At 31.9% G+C, this 18,225-nt stretch overlaps 1 pseudogene; it reads left to right on the top strand.

Moving 5' to 3' along the window:
* The window catches only part of LOC111390899, a 28,904-nt pseudogene extending 21,371 nt beyond the window's left edge, over positions 1–7,533 (top strand).
* Positions 7,534–18,225: the final 10,692 nt, after the last annotated feature.

The raw sequence follows: 18,225 nt of genomic DNA on the forward strand, positions 1-18,225 counted from the left end.
AAAAATCTTTTTTTTTTTTTTTTTTTTTTTTTTTTTTTTTTTTTTTTTTTTTTGGTCTTTTTTTTTTTTTTCTTTCTTTTTTTTTTTTGACCTTTTTTTTTTTTTAATAATAATAATACAAAATCAGAATAACAAAATAATAAATGAGCCCATTTCACAAATTTGGGCCTAAATCATACTCAAAACCTTAAACAAGCCCAAGCCCAAGCCCAAGCCCAAGCCCAAGCAATACAAATAACCCAAACCCACTTAATTATTAAACCAATTAATTAATAACCCAATTAACCCAACCCAATAACTAATAACCCATCCCCCTTAAGTAATAACCCGATTAATAACAAATAAAGCACAACCCAATTGAAAATATATGCCCAATTACACGGCAAATATGGATCGACTAGTGGCGGTGCTGGAATCAACTGCGTAGACAGGCCGTTGGAGTCGGGATTCTGGGATTTTGGCGAAAGAGAGAGTTAGCTACTTGGGTCGCCAGTTTAGTAGCAGTCGCTGGTGTATTGAGTGCTGAAGTCGGCGACTAAGAAACAAACGGGGGCCAAGAGTATAATTTGTTTGCAAAGATTCGACCCGTCTGCTTTGAAGAAATTCTGCTACTTGCTGCGGCGGCGACGGTGGACCTATCGGCGACTCGGAAGGCAGCCGTGTCTTGTGAGTATAATAGATGACTGGGAAGGCAGAGACGGTGAACGGGTTTTGCAGCAGTGAGTTAATGGTGGTGGTTGTGTTATGACAGGGTGTAGGAATTGGAACGGTTTCGGACTTTGGCAGTAAGGCAGCCGGAAAGATTTTCTGTCGCAGGAGGGGGTGAAGGTGTTAACTGGATTCTGCAGAAATTGATTTTTGAGCAACGCAGTGAACACCTAACTGTTTTCCCAAGTTTGCTCTGATACCAATTTGATGTAGAATGACTGATTCAATAAAGTTAACAAGAAGAGAGATGGGGGGAGAAAGAGAAGAGAATACAGAGGCGGGGAAGAGGGGGAAAACGGCTGCAAGCCAAGTCTTTAATTAATCAAATTCATCGTCCAAAATTACAAACCAAGATAGGTTTAAATAATAAAAACCTAGAAATATAGGGCCAAGCCCATTATTTAAGTCCTAACTAAAATACGTAAACTTAAATAAAAGTCCAACTGAAACAATAATAAAAGTCCAACTAAAATACTGAAACAATAATAAAAATCCAACTATAATGATGTCCTCATCATTCCCTTTCCATTTACCTCAATCAACTGGCCATTGCCAATCCTGATCTTTGATTCTGATGACTTGTGCAATTCTTGAAAGAGGATGCATCATTTGTCATGTGGTTGTTGGTGCATCCACTCTCAATAAGCCAAGCATCACCGGTACTGCTTCCAGTAAAGTAAGTGGCCACAAATAGCTGCTCTTCCTGTTGTTGATGCATCATTTGTGCTTGAGCTGGTTGTCCCTCCATTTGCTTACTTTTACAGACTTTTTCCATGCGCCCCATCTTCTTGCATGATCTGCACTGGATGTCTGGTCTAAACCATCAATATTTTTTGTTGACGTGAAGTTTTTTTTTGAAATGTGGATGTGGTGGACATCTACCTTTGTCGCCTTCGTTGTTGTTTCCACCTTCTCTTTTCTGATTTCTATTCCGTTGCCTTTTATCCTTAGGATGCATTTGATTGTAAATATGGAATTTGCATAGAAAGAAAATGAATTTTAGGTAATTAAATTTCCTATAATTTATTTACATGGAAATTGTCATTAAATGTATTTGATTTATTTAAGTTTCAACCTAGAAAATATTATATTTGTCCGTTTTTTATTGGTGAGTAAATGAGAAAGAGTGGATAGACGAGAGACAGAGAGACATATAGTAAATTCCCTGAAAAATAGAATCCTGCTCCTCTTAAAGAAAATATTTTCCTTGATTTTGAGGAAAATATGATCATATGACCAAAAGTAGAAAAATATTTTTTATGGAAAAAATGACAATCAAACAGCACAGAAGTAGAAATTTGGATGAAAAAACACATTTTTCATGAAAAATATTAGCAATAAAACGCACCCTTATTGTTTTCTTGTATGATCAGTCTCTTTCACTGAAAAGCTCCTTCTCCTCGTCTGTAAGCTCTTCTTTGCTCCTAAGCTTGCATCGCATTAATTAATTCTCCTAAGGTGATTGTTGATAGATCCCTAGACTCTTCAAGTGATGAAATCTTGGCCTCAAAATGTTCAGGAACAATTACCAAAATTTTTCCCACTCTTCTATCAGGAAGTTCTTCCCCTAGCAACCTAATTTTATTGACTACCACCATTAGTCTGTCAGTGTAGTCCTTGATCCCTTCCATTTCTTTCATTTTCTGCATCTCAAACTCCTTGCTTATAATTTTTTTCCTTGATATTCTTCTCTAAGAAGATCCCACGCCTAGTTGGCTATTTCACGGGCAATAATCTTTGTGAAAATTGAATTTGACACTACTGAGTGAATTCATGTCTTGGCTTTATACCTTCTTGTTCTCTCATCTCTTTGGTTTCTAATTTGTGCAACTATTGAATCCGCTGGTGCTGGTAGTTCTTCTATCTCAATTAAATCCTAAAGATTATTTGCTTGCAAAAATACCTTCATTTTAATAGTCCAATGTGAGAGTTTTCTCCTGTGAAAACTCGAGGTGTTCCCATTTAATTGTTCCAAACCATATCTGATTTACTCCTCACAAGTCCCTTAAGAAGTTATGCTCTGATACCAATTTGTTGATTAATTTGATAGAAAATAATAAAAACACGAAGTAGGCTGGGAAACTAATGATTCCTTTATTAATTTATGAATGTATTTATACAGGAAATGGTAACAAACTTCAATAAAAAATCTCTAAAATATTCAGCAAAAATTCAAATATACAGTAGATTTATTTTATTTTTGTTATTCGAGATAAATCTCCTACAGTTCCAACTAATTTGACACCTTCAAATTCTGATTTTCAGCAGTAAATATAGCATGTTTCAACAACTTTTTTGACCTTTTCAGCAACCACTTTTGAGATGGAAAAGATTTGCATTTGTTGCAGCAATGTGCATCTTGGCTGTATGAGCGCTGATTGTTCAAATAGCCTTTTATCTGCACATCCAGGTGTTAATGTTGCCATACCTTTATGTATTTCTATCATATGGTATTTGATATGAATAAATTTGGGATGATTGTTAAAAAGATTATTGACTGCTTGCTTACCACTTTGGGTCTACAATTTCAGGAAAACAATGTCCGAAGGCTTGTTCAGAATTTTTGTCTCTATTACTAACTTGTGAAATCTTTTACTTAATTCTTGGTACAGTGCACTTATTGTGGTAATTAAAAATAAAATACATATTGCTTTGGACAACCAAAATAAGATGGCATAGGGATTCTGTGATAGGAAGATTCGTACAGATAATTGTTAAACCCCCTATGCTTTATGTTTTTGAATGTTATATTGTTAAAGGACAAGATGTTATAAGATGAATGTAGAAAAAACAGTGATGCTAAAGTGGAGTGTAATCATACGAAATAGATAAGGTAAAAAATAGGAATATACGTCAAGAAGTGGGACATAGTTCTAAGCTTTGAGGGTGAAAAGTTCAATTTAAAATTTATTGTAGCCCCAAAAAGACGCTTGGGAGGAATTCAGCATTTCTTATGGTATATTTGATTATGTTCTCTGTTTCTGCTATTTCTTCGTTAGTTACTGATGTATTTTACAATTTTTAGATGCATGTTTATGGAAGACCAGCTGTCTTTTCAAAGTCTGTGATTTTTGCAACTGCCTTCATGAGCTTCTTCTCAGTCGTCATAGCATTATTTAAGGTAAACTACATTTCTTTTTCATAGAACATGTTTACCTTATAAATTTTCACTTGAATCTTTGGAAGCAGGATTTTCTTATTGCATGCTGAATATGTGTATTTATATCTTGAATGCAAACCTAATATTAGTAGGATAATGCTCTATATTTGTAATGCATGATGAATGTAAGTGGGTGCTTGTAACCCTATTAAGTACTTGAACTCTTCAGTGATTGTAGTGTACAGTGCGCATTAAAATTTCGGAATAGAACCAAGAAAATAGAACGAAGTCAGACTAAAGAGTTACAGGATTTTTTCATGCGACCCAAACTCAATACTGAATTGTGGAACAAAATCAATGATCAAGGTTCTAAAATATCATTAACTGATGTACCCTAATCTTTTGTACTCATTTCCCCATATCCAACTTCCACGTTGAGGTGAGTGTTGAAGATTATACTTAAATAAAAAATATATTCCTTCTCTAATAGTTAAAACTTTTAGATAGTGTTTAACATGGTCTCAAAGTAGGCAAAAAGTCCAGGATTCAAGTCTGCCGCCAGTCATTTTTGAAAATTAGGCTTGTGTATGGCCTTTGGTGAAAGTCCAGCTTGCATGTGCAGGGCTGCATTGAAGACTAAATTTAAGTAAATTTTACTCACTGCAATTTTAAGTTTTTAGATGAGGTAGTTCAAGAGGTCTAACTTAAACACGGACTGGTGTGGGTTTCTTAATCTCATTGACAGCCAATTTTCATCAACAAATGGTCATAAATGAATCAACATAGATTAATAACTGCAGCTAGTTCGTAGACCAACAACCTTGGGCATTTGTAATGATTGGTTCTCTTATCCGTTGGATTAATGACAATGATTGGTCTATAGTTTATATAATTGCAAAAAAATTAATATGATGTTTATTTGCAAAAACTTAATATGGTGTTTTGATGTTTATGATAGTGTAAGTGAAGGAAGATGGTCGGGGCAAATTGCTAGTCGCACGTCAATTGCAACCCTTTATTCTTAAGTGAACTACATTTACTTGAGACGCTGGATTTATGATTTAAACTTTAAAGAAATAATTATTTTAAAAATAATCATAGGTTTTGTTAACTTCTGTTATTTTAAGTTTCTCAATTTATATTTTGCATTAGTAATAAGTACATTTTATCTTAAACTTGTGCAAATGCATGCAGGAGGATTATCACATGGAAAAAAATTTGGAAAACCAAATAGCATCCAGAAACCAATGTCGCATGGTATAGGGCAGAGTAGTCTAATTCAATACTTGAATAAACAATAGATTATAAAATTACAATAGAGTTCTACAATGTAGAAATTTAGCATTCAAATTAAGTTCATTATGAATCGCAACCTCAGTCTTTAGCTGAAAAATTCAAATTCTTTTTGGTATTTTTATCTTCCAGAAAAGAAAATTTATGTACAAAGACATCATGAGTTCTATGAACTCTAACCATATCATGTTACTGTTGGGTGATAAAAGTAATATCTGAACCAATACCAATATTAAAAAAATTGTGAAAAATTGGATAATCGTATACATTTTTATGTGCATTACACCCCTTCTTTGCTTGATAGTTCTAATGTGTATTAGCATCTAGAGAAATTTTTATTCTTAACATTAAAGCTTGATTTTGTAGGATATACCAGATATTGTTGGGGACAAGATATTTGGCATTCGATCTTTTACAGTCCGATTGGGCCAACAGAGGGTTAGATAACAGTCAATATCAAATTCAATTCTAACAAGCTTCTGTACCATGTCTTTTCCCTGATTTCACTGAGTCCTTTTTGCAGGTCTTTTGGATTTGTATTTCGCTTCTTGAGATGGCTTATCTTGTTGCTTTGTCAGTGGGAGTAACATCATCCTGTATCTGGAGCAAATGGATAACGGTAATTCAATCTTCTTCGTCTGTTTTACGTATTCAAAATAAACGGTTGTTAAATTAAATTTGCAAAGGTGGATTGGAGAAGATTGGACAATATTTTATATAAAAGCTGAAATCTTGTTTGTTGAATCATCGAACCTTTTCTAGTAAAACTTTGTTTATTTGCCAAAAGATCCCCTGAAAGAAGCTATTACGACTCTTAGCATTATATGTAGTACCAAGAATAACAAACAAGAACCAAGCGCTAAAGCTAGTTTATACAGTGAAAAACAGATGGCTGTTTAAATTTTAAATTCTTTCTTTGCATTTGTTTAGGTTATTGGTCATATTGTGTTGGCTTCATTACTTTGGAATCATGCCAATTCGATTGATTTGAAGAACAAGAATGCAATAACATCCTTTTACATGTTCATGTGGAAGGTAATTCATTTACATGATCCAGTACAACAACAGGTAACATAACATCTTCATGTTTCACTGTTATTGTGAAAACATCCTTACCTTTTATTTTTGGAATTTTCACCTCTATTTCCACCACTCATGGTATAAAATGTCATTTTCATCCATTTTTTCAACTAAAAAATGTAAAATGATGAATATACCCTTCCATTTAAATAAAAGAAAAAGGAAGAACTAATTGTAACCATATTCCCAATTTTTTTAAAAATTTGCAAACAAGTCCCCATTAAATTAGTAAAAGGGTAATTAGCACATAATGTCTCTACTTTTCACTATTATTATAAAAAAACGTTTATATTTTTCATTTTTTGACATTTTCATCCTTAATTACACATTTGATTTTCATTTCTATCAATTTTCTTCCAATTTCTCAATAAAAAGCTGTAAATGACGAATATATTCTTCTATTTAAATTTAAAAAATGAAAAATAAATAGCTAAAAAAAAGTGCAAATGAGTCCCAGATAAATAATTAAAAAAATTAAAAATTAAAAAGTGCAGACAAATCCCAAATAAATTATTAAAATTTTTGAAATTTAAAAGAATATATTTTCTTTATTTTTCTTTATTTTTTTTTAACCAGAGGATATATTTGTCATTTCATATCTTTTATTGAGAAATTGAATGAAAATAGATAGAAAGGATAGTTTGCGCAATTAAATGTGTAATTAAGGGTGAAAATGTTAAAAAAATGAAAGGTATGGATATTTTTCACAATACTTGTAAAAGTAGGGACATTATGTGTTAATTACTCTTTTAATAATTTATTTTGCACTTGTTTGAACATTTTAAAAGAAATTTGGGACTATAATTACAATTAGTTCATTCTTTTTCTTTTTCTTTTGTTTATTTAAATAAAAGGGTATATTCATCATTTCACGACTTTTAATTGAGAAAATGGATGAAAATGGACTTTTTGCGTAATGAAAGGCGGAAATAATGGAGAAAATGGCAAAAAATAAAAGGTAAGGACGGACGTTATGTGCTAATTAACCATGCAACAACTACAATAAGAAACTTACTTTCTGCACTTATTTTTCCGTAAACTCAGTTTAGGATAATTATGTGCAGTTACATCTTATGTATACCATATCTTAGTTTCTATAAACCATTTGGGATTTAACTGTTGTGTTACACTTGCAAGATATCTTGCAAATGATTGTCACGTATAATCATGCAGCAAGACTCGGTCAACTAGAAACTTGCTGGTTTCAAAGCGAAACTCGATAACTTTCGTTTGATTAATTTCTTGATTCATCTGTTACATTCTTCTTCTGTTGTGCAGCCCTTTTATGCGGAGTACCTGATCATACCTCTTGTAAGGTAAATGTATTTGTTGGAAAAATTAGGTTTTAATTAGTTGGTTTGATCAATTTTTGACCAATTAATTTAGTGGGTCCTGTTAATCGGATATAAGATTTCTTTGGCCGAATGTGTTCTACTCCATGAGTAGATTAATATAATATATTTATTTTCTCAAAACCAATTTAGGGTGAATGAGAAATTAAGGTCAAAAGATGTCCACTTGATGTTAAAATAAAATAGGTGGAAAATTGGAAAATACCAATCCCACATAGAAAAACTAGAAGAATATAAACCACCTTATATAGCTCAAGTTTGGGATTTGGGTTTGGGCCCCAAGGGGTACCAATAGTCTTTGAGGGGGAGAGAACCTACATGCTAGTAGGTTAAGCTAAAGCCCACACGCGCGCACCGTCGTTGCCGTCCGTCCGACCGGCACGGTCGTGGGCTTGGGCCAAGCTGATAGATATTTTTTGGTAAAATAACATTTGAATTATATTATTTTATTATTATTTAATAATAATAATAATATATTTTATGTTATTATTTTTTCTTCCCAAATTTTCTGTGTGTGACACGTGGTGCTTTTAGAATTTGGCGGTTGAATGTCTAATCAGTTGTGGCGGTTGGCTGTCCAAACTGTTTGTGTCTTTTGGACACAACTTTTCGACAGTTGTGTCTGTTGGGACACAACATTTCAACATCTATATATAGGCCCCCATATCTCGGTTTTAATTCATTCCAAAAATCAGAATTGATTTTCTACTCCCCGGAAATTATCCCATTGTCCCTGCATCATTCCTGTTTTTATAATTCAGTTCTCGAAAATTATTTTTCGTGCATTTTAGTCATCCAGTTTGTGTGGAGAGATCTAAACTTTAGCGGTTCGTCGGGTTTTGTAATTTGAAGTATTACTATTATAAGGCGAGGTCGTTGTATCTTGGGAAACGAGTGCTGCAATATCGTCAGTACCAGTGCGGGACATTATCGTTTTAAGAAGAAAGAGTCGAACTCTTGCCTCGACCATTCAAAACCATCCAAACGTTGTTACTCTGCCCAAATATACATTACGGTAACACTATTATTTGCCAATATTTTTCAACAGTATTGCACTTGTAAAAAATGGCCTGCTGGTCATCTCTTTTGCCGGGACGTGGGGATTGAGTTGTTTGAATCAGAAAATGTTTACAATCTTGAAACCCCTATCTTTTGTCTGATTTTTTCGTGAACTTGGAATTCTGAAAACATTGTGACATCCTCGATTCATTGGATTCTTGATATTCCGTGATGTACAACGAGTCCGTAACTACATTTTTCTATGTGAAGAATTTGTGATTAACCTTTGGTTTTTTAACATTCTTAAATTTTGTTTTAGCATAAAAAAAATAAAAATTGAAAGTTGGTAGTGCTGAGCCATCCCGCCGCCCATTGAACCATTAAATGGAAGAGTTGAAAACGAATAATTAGCTAGTTCATTGACCTAGACGGGGTCAATGGAAAGCCAGGAATGCCATGTCCTAGGTTGGAGACCTCCATGGCAGTATGGCGCTTAAAGATGTTTGACTTGTATTTGTATGAAGCATGAATTTTAGGAATACTTTGGCTGAGTACGCACAACTCTCACGTCCATAGTGAATGATAAGTCTATAGTTTTGCTTAATATTGCTTTCATGTTTGAAACTATAGCGCAAAGTCGATATAAGTGGGGGCCATTTGTTCAAGCGGTCCCTAATAAAATAGAAAAAAAAAATGTTAGAAACCGATTGTGGTGCAAATTTGAGGTTTCTATTTGCATTAGAAACAGTACGCCTACACAATTGAATATGAAAAAGGCAGGTTGAATTGACATTTTGATATAATCTTTACTATCGAAGGATCATAGAAAGAACTATCCACAGGAGATGATGGAGGGTGTTTGGTATGAATTAAAATTAGATTTTTTTAATAGATTGTGATAGAATTTTTTGAAATGTGTAGTTGAAAAATTGTGGAACTTATAAGAGATGTGGTTAATATTTATTGTTTGACTTTGACTTTGACTTTGACTAAAATCGGATTTTAATCCTTATGAAAGATGCTCCTAGTGTCATGTGACATGCACAATATCATTTTATGATAGTCTGAGTACGTGGAGAGACGTTTCTAATTTGTGCACTAGTGAATATGTATGGTAGACCTTTATAATATTGAATGAAAGAGATTTTTGTATTTGTTGTTAATCCTCTCCCAATTGAATGATTAGAAAATTCCTCAAAAAGTTGGTGCCTAAAATTCAAAAGGCACTATCAAGGGAGTAGACAATTGAACCAAAATATAGAGAAAAACATTTTCATTTGACAAAGGATGGGTGGAAATGCCTGCAGCCTAAATGGAATAGAAGAATGATAGTTTTTTAATGGCAATAATAGACTCAAAAGTCCTAGTCCTATTCCTTGTCACAAGTCACACGTTGTATATAATACAATTCTCTCTCATTTGGTGGCCTAATTTCCATCTTTGGTAGGGAAGAAAGAATTTGGCTTAGACCACACTTTTTCTTGCAAAAGTGCCCTCAAAAAGTGAATATGTCCACAAGTGGAAGCATAATGTTCTAATATAGCACAAAATATCATGATAGGTTTGTGATGGTGGTTCCAATTAAATCCCTTATGTGCATAGTGCGATCTCTGTGGTTGTGCCCCACCGGCCACCATATAGCTACGCCATGGTTAAGTGAATTGAACAAATCTTATTTTAGTTATACGTGTTTGGACGGATAACAAAAAAGAAATAGATAGATTAAAACGAGAAACGTTGATCAATATTTCTTATTTGAGTGGAGAATCGAGGATTTCTGTTTGGATATGGTGTGTGTTTGGATGGGAGTGCAAAAGTTCATTGTTTGAGGGTTAGGGAATTTATAAAATAATGTTAAACTTTCTTATCTACCGACCCAATAACTCCTTTTTCGGCTAGTCCTCATTCTCTTGATCATGTTTTTCTTCTGTGGCTATTAAGAGGATATACATGTATGTATTTCATTTCCCTTTTTCTTTCATTTACCTACCACCCTAATGAAACCTAAGTTTGTCATTTATCATAGTTCACCTTGTTAATATTATATGAGTGTAATACGGTTTCCAAGTTTTTTATGTTCTATCATGTTTTAATTGCACTGAATGTATAACTTTTTTTTCTCGCGTTCTAATCCCTAACCTACCATTAATCAACATATATTGTCGACTTTTATTCAATATAAGTCCGTTAGGAGGGTGAAAAAAAAATTATTTGCCCCTTCATATTTTTAAATAGGCAAAATTGAGGATAATAATACAACCAAAAAAAATAAAAAATAAAGAGATGAAAACACAACTATGACAATACGATCATACTAGGATCCTTTAGTGCAATAACAAAAATAAATAAATAAATAAAATTGTAATAACAATATAACCACCTTAATATAATGGATAATGATATTTGTACATTTCAGGGTTTATACCTCTGTGAATCTATAGGTATTATAACATTCAATCATTTTTCAATATTTTTAAAACTAGTTTGAGCATTGACTTGAAAAGGGTGAAAGATTAAATTGTTGAATTTGTTAAAAAAAAATTAAACAAATAAGTAAAATAAAAATCTAGAGGCAAACCGATAGATTTATGAATTTTTTAATATTACTTATTTCCAATTATTCCAGTCAAACATATCACTTCACCCCGATTCTTATAACAATTTTTTTTTTTAAAAAAAAAAAAAAAAAACCAAATTGAGTACCACATATTTATATTAAAGTGGAACATACTTAGAATTTGCTCTTATGGAACATTGTACTTTTATGATCGTTTCAACAATCTCTAACCTTATCTTACTGAACAACTTAGACTTCCTCAATATGCAAGTTACCACTTTTTTATTAAAAGAAATTATGAGAAATTGTTAGCACATAATTATTATTTTTAAATTAATTCATCTGACGTAATTGTTAAGCTTGAGAGGAAATTGTGCAAGTGATGGTTCATGGACCACTTATAAATAATATAAACACATAATTTTTATTTTTATTTTTAATTAATTCATCTGACGTAATGTCAACCTGCTGAAAGATCAATCTTCTAGAGGGCAAATAAAAATCTTTGATTATATTTTGCCGTGGAAGGTATGATTTATGCCAAAAATGCCAATTTAATTGAAATCATGGCATCATGCTTACACTTTTGACGGCCATTATCAATATTTCAATGCAGATTTAATGGCACGTCATTATCGTTCATCAGGAAAATTGATGTAAACTTGTAACTGCACCACTTATTGCCAATTTCAAAGCAATATTATATTTAATTTGAAAGCAAATCTATTTTTACTATGATAGTGAATTGTAGTAAGCAGTTGTGCTATACTTCTAACTTCCAAGACTTGTATGCCCCTATTTAGTTTAGCTAAAAATTATTTTTTCAGTAGATTTTAATAAAATTTATTGAAATTTGTTGTTGAAAATTGATAAAAATTGTGAATTTCATAAAATATGTAGTTAAAAATAAGCGTTAAAAAATAATTACCAGATGGGACGTATTGCTTTTGAGCGATTTAATTACAAGGATAACATATTTATTTATTGACAACTAGAGATTTTTTAATTGTATTTCAATATCATTCAAACTCAAGTTGGTATTCAAGACATCAATTTGAGTTTGAAAACTAAATTGTAATTTGTAAACCAAAAATAGAGTAGCCCTCACTAAGAAGTTGGGTTGTGTCATTAAGGTTTGTTATGAGCAAAACTACTAAATTTTGAAATTCTTTATGAATATGATCTTTGATTCTACGTCAAAAATTTATAAGTTATATCGTGAAAAAAAAATTAATTAATGAATTATTAAAGTTTTATTAAAACTTTGTCTATTATTTATGACGAGAGTATCTCTAAGATTACGCATAATTATAAAAAAAAAAAAAAAAAGAATGTATGATAACCATAATTGTATGATTTAAGTTGTTAAGATCTTCGTGTATCTTTATCATTATTGCAAAGACGAATGTGTACAATCTAAATTGTTGGTATAAGTGCAATAATTTGGTTTCCTTAAATAAGAAAATATGCATTAGCAAATCAAGCAAAGATGAGTTGTACTTCACACTACAAACGTAACTATTAGATGTTTATTTAAAGTACGACTCTGGAATAAACAAAGTAGTGAATAAGAAAAAAAAAGTCATAAAATGATTAATCAAGTAGTATTAAGATAATAGTGATGATTTCATTCTCACTAAAATATGTACAATAATGTAAAGCACAATTATATGTACGCAATTCAATTATTTACACAGCGTTGAAACTTTGGTAAAATAAATAAAATCATATGTCTCTACGTGTGAGTATATATAATTTTCTTTTTTTCTTTTTTTATATTTTATAGGTGTTGTATGCTAGGTGACCGATGCATGTCTTAATATTGTTTACTACCATTTTCTATTGTGACAAATGGTGATCCTACACATACATAAGGGTTTACGCCCCTCCTCACATTGGAGGGGGCTCCACGTACGATAAAGTGTACAAGTATAATTTCCCTGTGACAAATGGGTTGAACAATTCGAGGGTTCGGCTCGTCTTGACTCACTCCATGAATCAATCCGGCTCATTTTGATGAGTCATGGACTAAGTCGACCTCACAAATTTTTTCACGAGCCGACTAGTTTGAACTTGTGGGCTGGCTCATTTTTTTATTTCTCATTTTTAGACTTATTTTGTTAATTTATTTAAAAAAATTATAAACGGGTAGGCTTATGGATAGCTCGACTTTTCTAGCTCTTCGACAACTTGACTTGTTTGAGCTTGTGGATAGCTTGACTCGATCTATTGTCATCCTTTGTATTTTCTTTCCAAATGGTATATTTCCTTTGTGTGTGTGTGTTTAGAGTTGGTCCATCGAAGGATATTTTGTACGCACATAAGCCAAAAAAATTGCATAGGCCTCTAAGCAGGATACAACCCGATCATCTACACGTATCTCTTGCATCTAGTTCAATCAAAATAGTCAAGTTCTTGGACTCCTTTACAATCCAATGACATTGGAGGAACAATTAATTAATTAGGTAATGTATTTTTAATTAATGCTTAAAGAACTTTAGAAATCCACCTGAAATCCATAGGACCTTGGATTTTGTTTGAAAATTTTGATATGATTTTTCTTTACTTTAAAAATAACTTGGGAAGTTCAAGATAATTCTTAGTTGCTTTTTCAAAACAATAAATAATAATATAACAAGATCAAACTAAAGACCAAAATAGTATTAGAAAAATACGACCTTTCAACAAATCTCAATTGGATCATTAAATTTTAATTTGTCTCAGTTGAGTCACTTGACTTTAGTTTCAAATTTCACCATTCTATATATTCCAACACCTATCGCCCTCCAAATTGGTAAAAATTACTTAGTTGACATTTATATAATTAAAAATAAAACGAATTCAGTAATTGCAGTCCACATATACCTGATGACATCTTTTTATATTAAATTAAAGGTAGATACTCCATGTATTTGTTGTTATTCTATTCAATTTAAAATTCCAAAACATGTCCTACATGTGTTAAGAACTTATTTCGGGCCATTGAATATGATTTTATTTGCCGATAAAAAAATAAACCAGCAGTTAACTTTGAACGGCTTTTGACAGAATCCAATGGTTGGAAGAGAGAAGAGCTGGAACAAATGGAATTCTCCATAGCCAACCCCTAACCTTAAATAAAATAAAATTTAAAAGTGAAATCTATTCCGATATGAAATAGCTGTGACTGTTTAAGGCTCTGTAGGGAGAGATGACTTGCATTATTGGAGGACCCCAATGTGATGGAAAGTCAATTAGTGCTCAAGAATTTGGGATATACTGCACAAACAAGACCGAGTACAGGATTTTTAAATAAAAGGACACGTATCAAATATCGATTGGAACGTTAAAAAAAAAAAAAGCACCAACCAACTGTTGACACACAATCCATGTCCCTAAACCCTATCACCTACCCCTATTTGATCAGCATAATACTAAGAATTTACTCATAAGTTTATCCACAATTATATTCGATGGAATTGTTTGATCTTAAAGGAGATTTTCTATAATTTCGCACGTGAGGGGTGATTTCTTGGTTTCGTCCAGTCATTAATAATTTGATTATTTTTAGATAATAGTAGAATGTTTATTTTAAACGAACAATTCTGATTTTAAAATCAAAGTTGAAAATAAATAATTGTTAGGGATATGCAACCGCTCTTTCAAAAGCTATAGTTGATAGAAAATGGACAATCAACACAGTATCTTCATCATGCTCGAGAATCCTCCAGAACACTATGTTGGAAAAAATGGTTAATGAGTCAACTTTGAGCCCAAATTTCAGTGGATAATTTTCTGAAAGGTGATGACTGTTCGAATGGCCACGAACAAGTCTATAAATAGCCAACCTTTCTACCAGAAAATTTACACCATTTTTATTGCAAACTTTCTGTGCTTTGAATCTCATTTCCCTCTCTCTTGTTCTGATATTGTCTCGAAGTAAAACACACTTTGTTGAGTTCGTTGGAACTCCTGTAGATTGCAGTGCTGCTTCCGTAGGAGACGAAAATTCGTTCTATCCTGGGAAACGATTGCTGGACGCCTTTAGCACCATTGAAGGCAGCAAATTCGTTTTAAGGAAACATCGTGAAATCGATGGGCTCAAATTACTGTTTAGATCCTATTGATCAAATTCTTACATTCAAGTGATTCTGTCGAATTGTTTTCGAAGGAGTAGCTTCAAACTCTAGAAACAACACACTATGTTTTGGGAATTAGTCCTCTTACACAATGCAATCGTGGATTGCTTAAATTTTTGTCACGAAAGCAAAAATATGGTGTTTAAAAAAAATGGATCTCCAATGCAAGCTGATTAGAATTTTGCCAAGCGAATGTGACAGACAAAAAAAATTAATAATGTCTATACAAAGGTCTAGATGTAAAATCTCTGCTAGACATGATGACTCAACATTTTAATTAATTCGTTTTTATTCCTAGAATACGAAGATTTTCTTGCTTTTCCACTCTATTTTATCTACCTTTAATTTATTGTTGATAAAAGATGTATTGACTTAAATATCATAATATAAATGAAATTTATTGGTGACCAATTATAAACTTGACGATCCATTCACTAGACAAAAAATCACATAAACTAGAAGTCCGCTTATTCAAGTACCACATAGACTATAAATCACAAGACCCATTGGAGATGCTCCAATATTATCCACATAGTATTATCTACAATTATTTTATACTTAATTTATATACTATTTAATACGTGCCAAACAAGACCTTCATGTTTGCCAAACGTGCTGAGATCTATTCTAACCCGCAGAAAATGGAAGGAAGACTTTAGTATAATTGGACAGACAGTGTGACCTTTGCACGGATAAATTGGAAACATACCATGTACTAATAATGTATTATTGACTTTCTTATTAATTATTTTTGTTCTACAATATTGGTTTTTAGGGTCCATCAAAGGGCGAGGTGCTGGAACATCACATGATGTTTCTCCTTCAACGGTGTTGTGTGTTTTGTGTCGTCCCATCTCGACCGTGTAAAAGTCAGATGAATGCCTAATATATATATATATATATATATATATATATATATATCGAGTCTTCCCTTGACTACCAGAGGAAATTAGCGTTATATAGGAGAGGTACACAACGATAATTTTAATCACCTTGTTCTTCTAAGGTTCATATGAGAAAAATTTGGGTAATTTCAAATCGTGAATATCTAAGAATTGATTGTGTCCTAGACAGTTCTTGGTTATTGACCGTGTACTATACAGTTCTTGGTTATTGAATCGAAATCATGGGTACTTTACTTTGGAACCGAATTTGCCCCTTTATATTTTTTTTTCCGACAATTTAATCACCTTTACCCTATTATTCGATCTAATAAAGTAGCAATTTTTCAACATTCAGGAAGTACAAATCTGCAAGACACAAGTAATAAGTATCATAATTATTCAAATTCATCGATTTGAATAATTATATCACATCACTCTCGTTCGTAGTCATTTCAAATAGCATTTTACGCATGGCTCACTCACAAACCCTTCTTGAGGCAACGTACACAAAGCTACAGCCAGGATTGTATGATATTAAGCTAGTTATTGGATGCTAAGTGGTGGCATATTTTATTTCTACTAGATATTGTTAAAGATAATTTGTATTGCATATTTATTTTTTCTTTAAAAAAAAGAGAAAAAAGAAAAAAAAGAAGGGTTATTATGAGTAGAGTTGAATCCAATCAAAAGCGGAATCCAGAGTTCAAGTTTGCATTTGGTTTTAGTATTTACATTGACTCAAATTGTTCCATTTACAAAATATCCAAAGTATAATTTCGAGTATTGAAATATTCCAAACTTAATTGATGCATACCTTGACATAAGTAGAAAATTTTCTAAATTAAACTACAACTTTAGTGTTCTAAAATGCATAATGTGCTACAACACGTGGAGGTCAAGTTATGGGTTAGGTGAGGCATAAACATAAAAAGACGTTTTCTTATTTTAATATTATTTTAATTTTTAATCAATCGAAAAATCATTTAATACTTAAAAATAATACCTGCCAAACATCTAAAACAAATTTATAGAAAATTTGCACAATTTTTCAAAAGTTTCAAAAAAAAATAATAATAAGTTCCAAATGTAAATATTAACTAGTAAATAAATAGAAATTTTTTAGAGATTTCCTTTGTTCAAGGCTTCAAATGACTATTTTGAATTTAGAACTGACGAAGTGAAGAAATCAATATTTAAATTTTAACTTAAAAGAATTGTTAAAAATAAATAAATAAAAATTTAAAAAAAATTATACACACTTAGGCACGCATATTGTTGACCGCTAAATAAGGCGTCAAGCCAAATGGCTTAACGTTTCCACCATGCATCGCACATTGGCGTCGCTTTTTAGAACAATGCATCAATGTTGGACGATGTACAAAACGTGACTTCTACCCAACTAATTTCTACCAGTTCACATAAAATTATATCTAAAAGGAATTTCACCCTAAGTATGAAGTGTGTTTCTAAAAGCTCTTTTTGCCACTTATAAGTAACTTCTTATTTTCCATTCTTTCCTTTCCTTGGATAAGTAAATATTGAATCTAAAAAGTTGTGACCATCATGCTTATAGCTATAAATTAAAAAATAACTAAATAATTTATTAGTAGTTACTACTACTCCGTTGAATATCACTAAATTTAATCTAATTTTACCCCATGGGATTATTATATACGTGTAAAAATGACATTGAATATATTTTTAATTAGGGGATCATGGCACCGTTTGATTCCCATTCAATTTCCAAAGTTATGAATATTCTTGGCTTTGACTTTTATTAGTTTTTTATGGAAAAACTCTGTTGACTTCTTCCAAAAACAATCACGCAGTTAATTACTCTTAAAATTGGATTTATAAATGTCCAAAGTTTAAAATCTTATGATTATAGACAGAAAATTTTGTAATTAATGAACAAAATTAAACAACTTCACAATTATAGGAAAAAAGGTACGGCTATTGGGCGAATTTGTTGTAGGTAAAATGGCTATAGAAGTTAACTTTTAAGAAAGAGCAAGTTGGTCATTAATATTTCTTTACTGTTTTAGACCAATAATACCAATTTCCCTATTATTATTAGATAATATTTATTATTTATTTTGGATAACATTTTCCCTATAATTTTTAGGTGACATTT

This window comes from Olea europaea, unplaced genomic scaffold (genome assembly GCF_002742605.1).
Source record: "Olea europaea var. sylvestris unplaced genomic scaffold, O_europaea_v1 scaffold724, whole genome shotgun sequence".
Lineage (NCBI taxonomy): Eukaryota > Viridiplantae > Streptophyta > Magnoliopsida > Lamiales > Oleaceae > Olea > Olea europaea.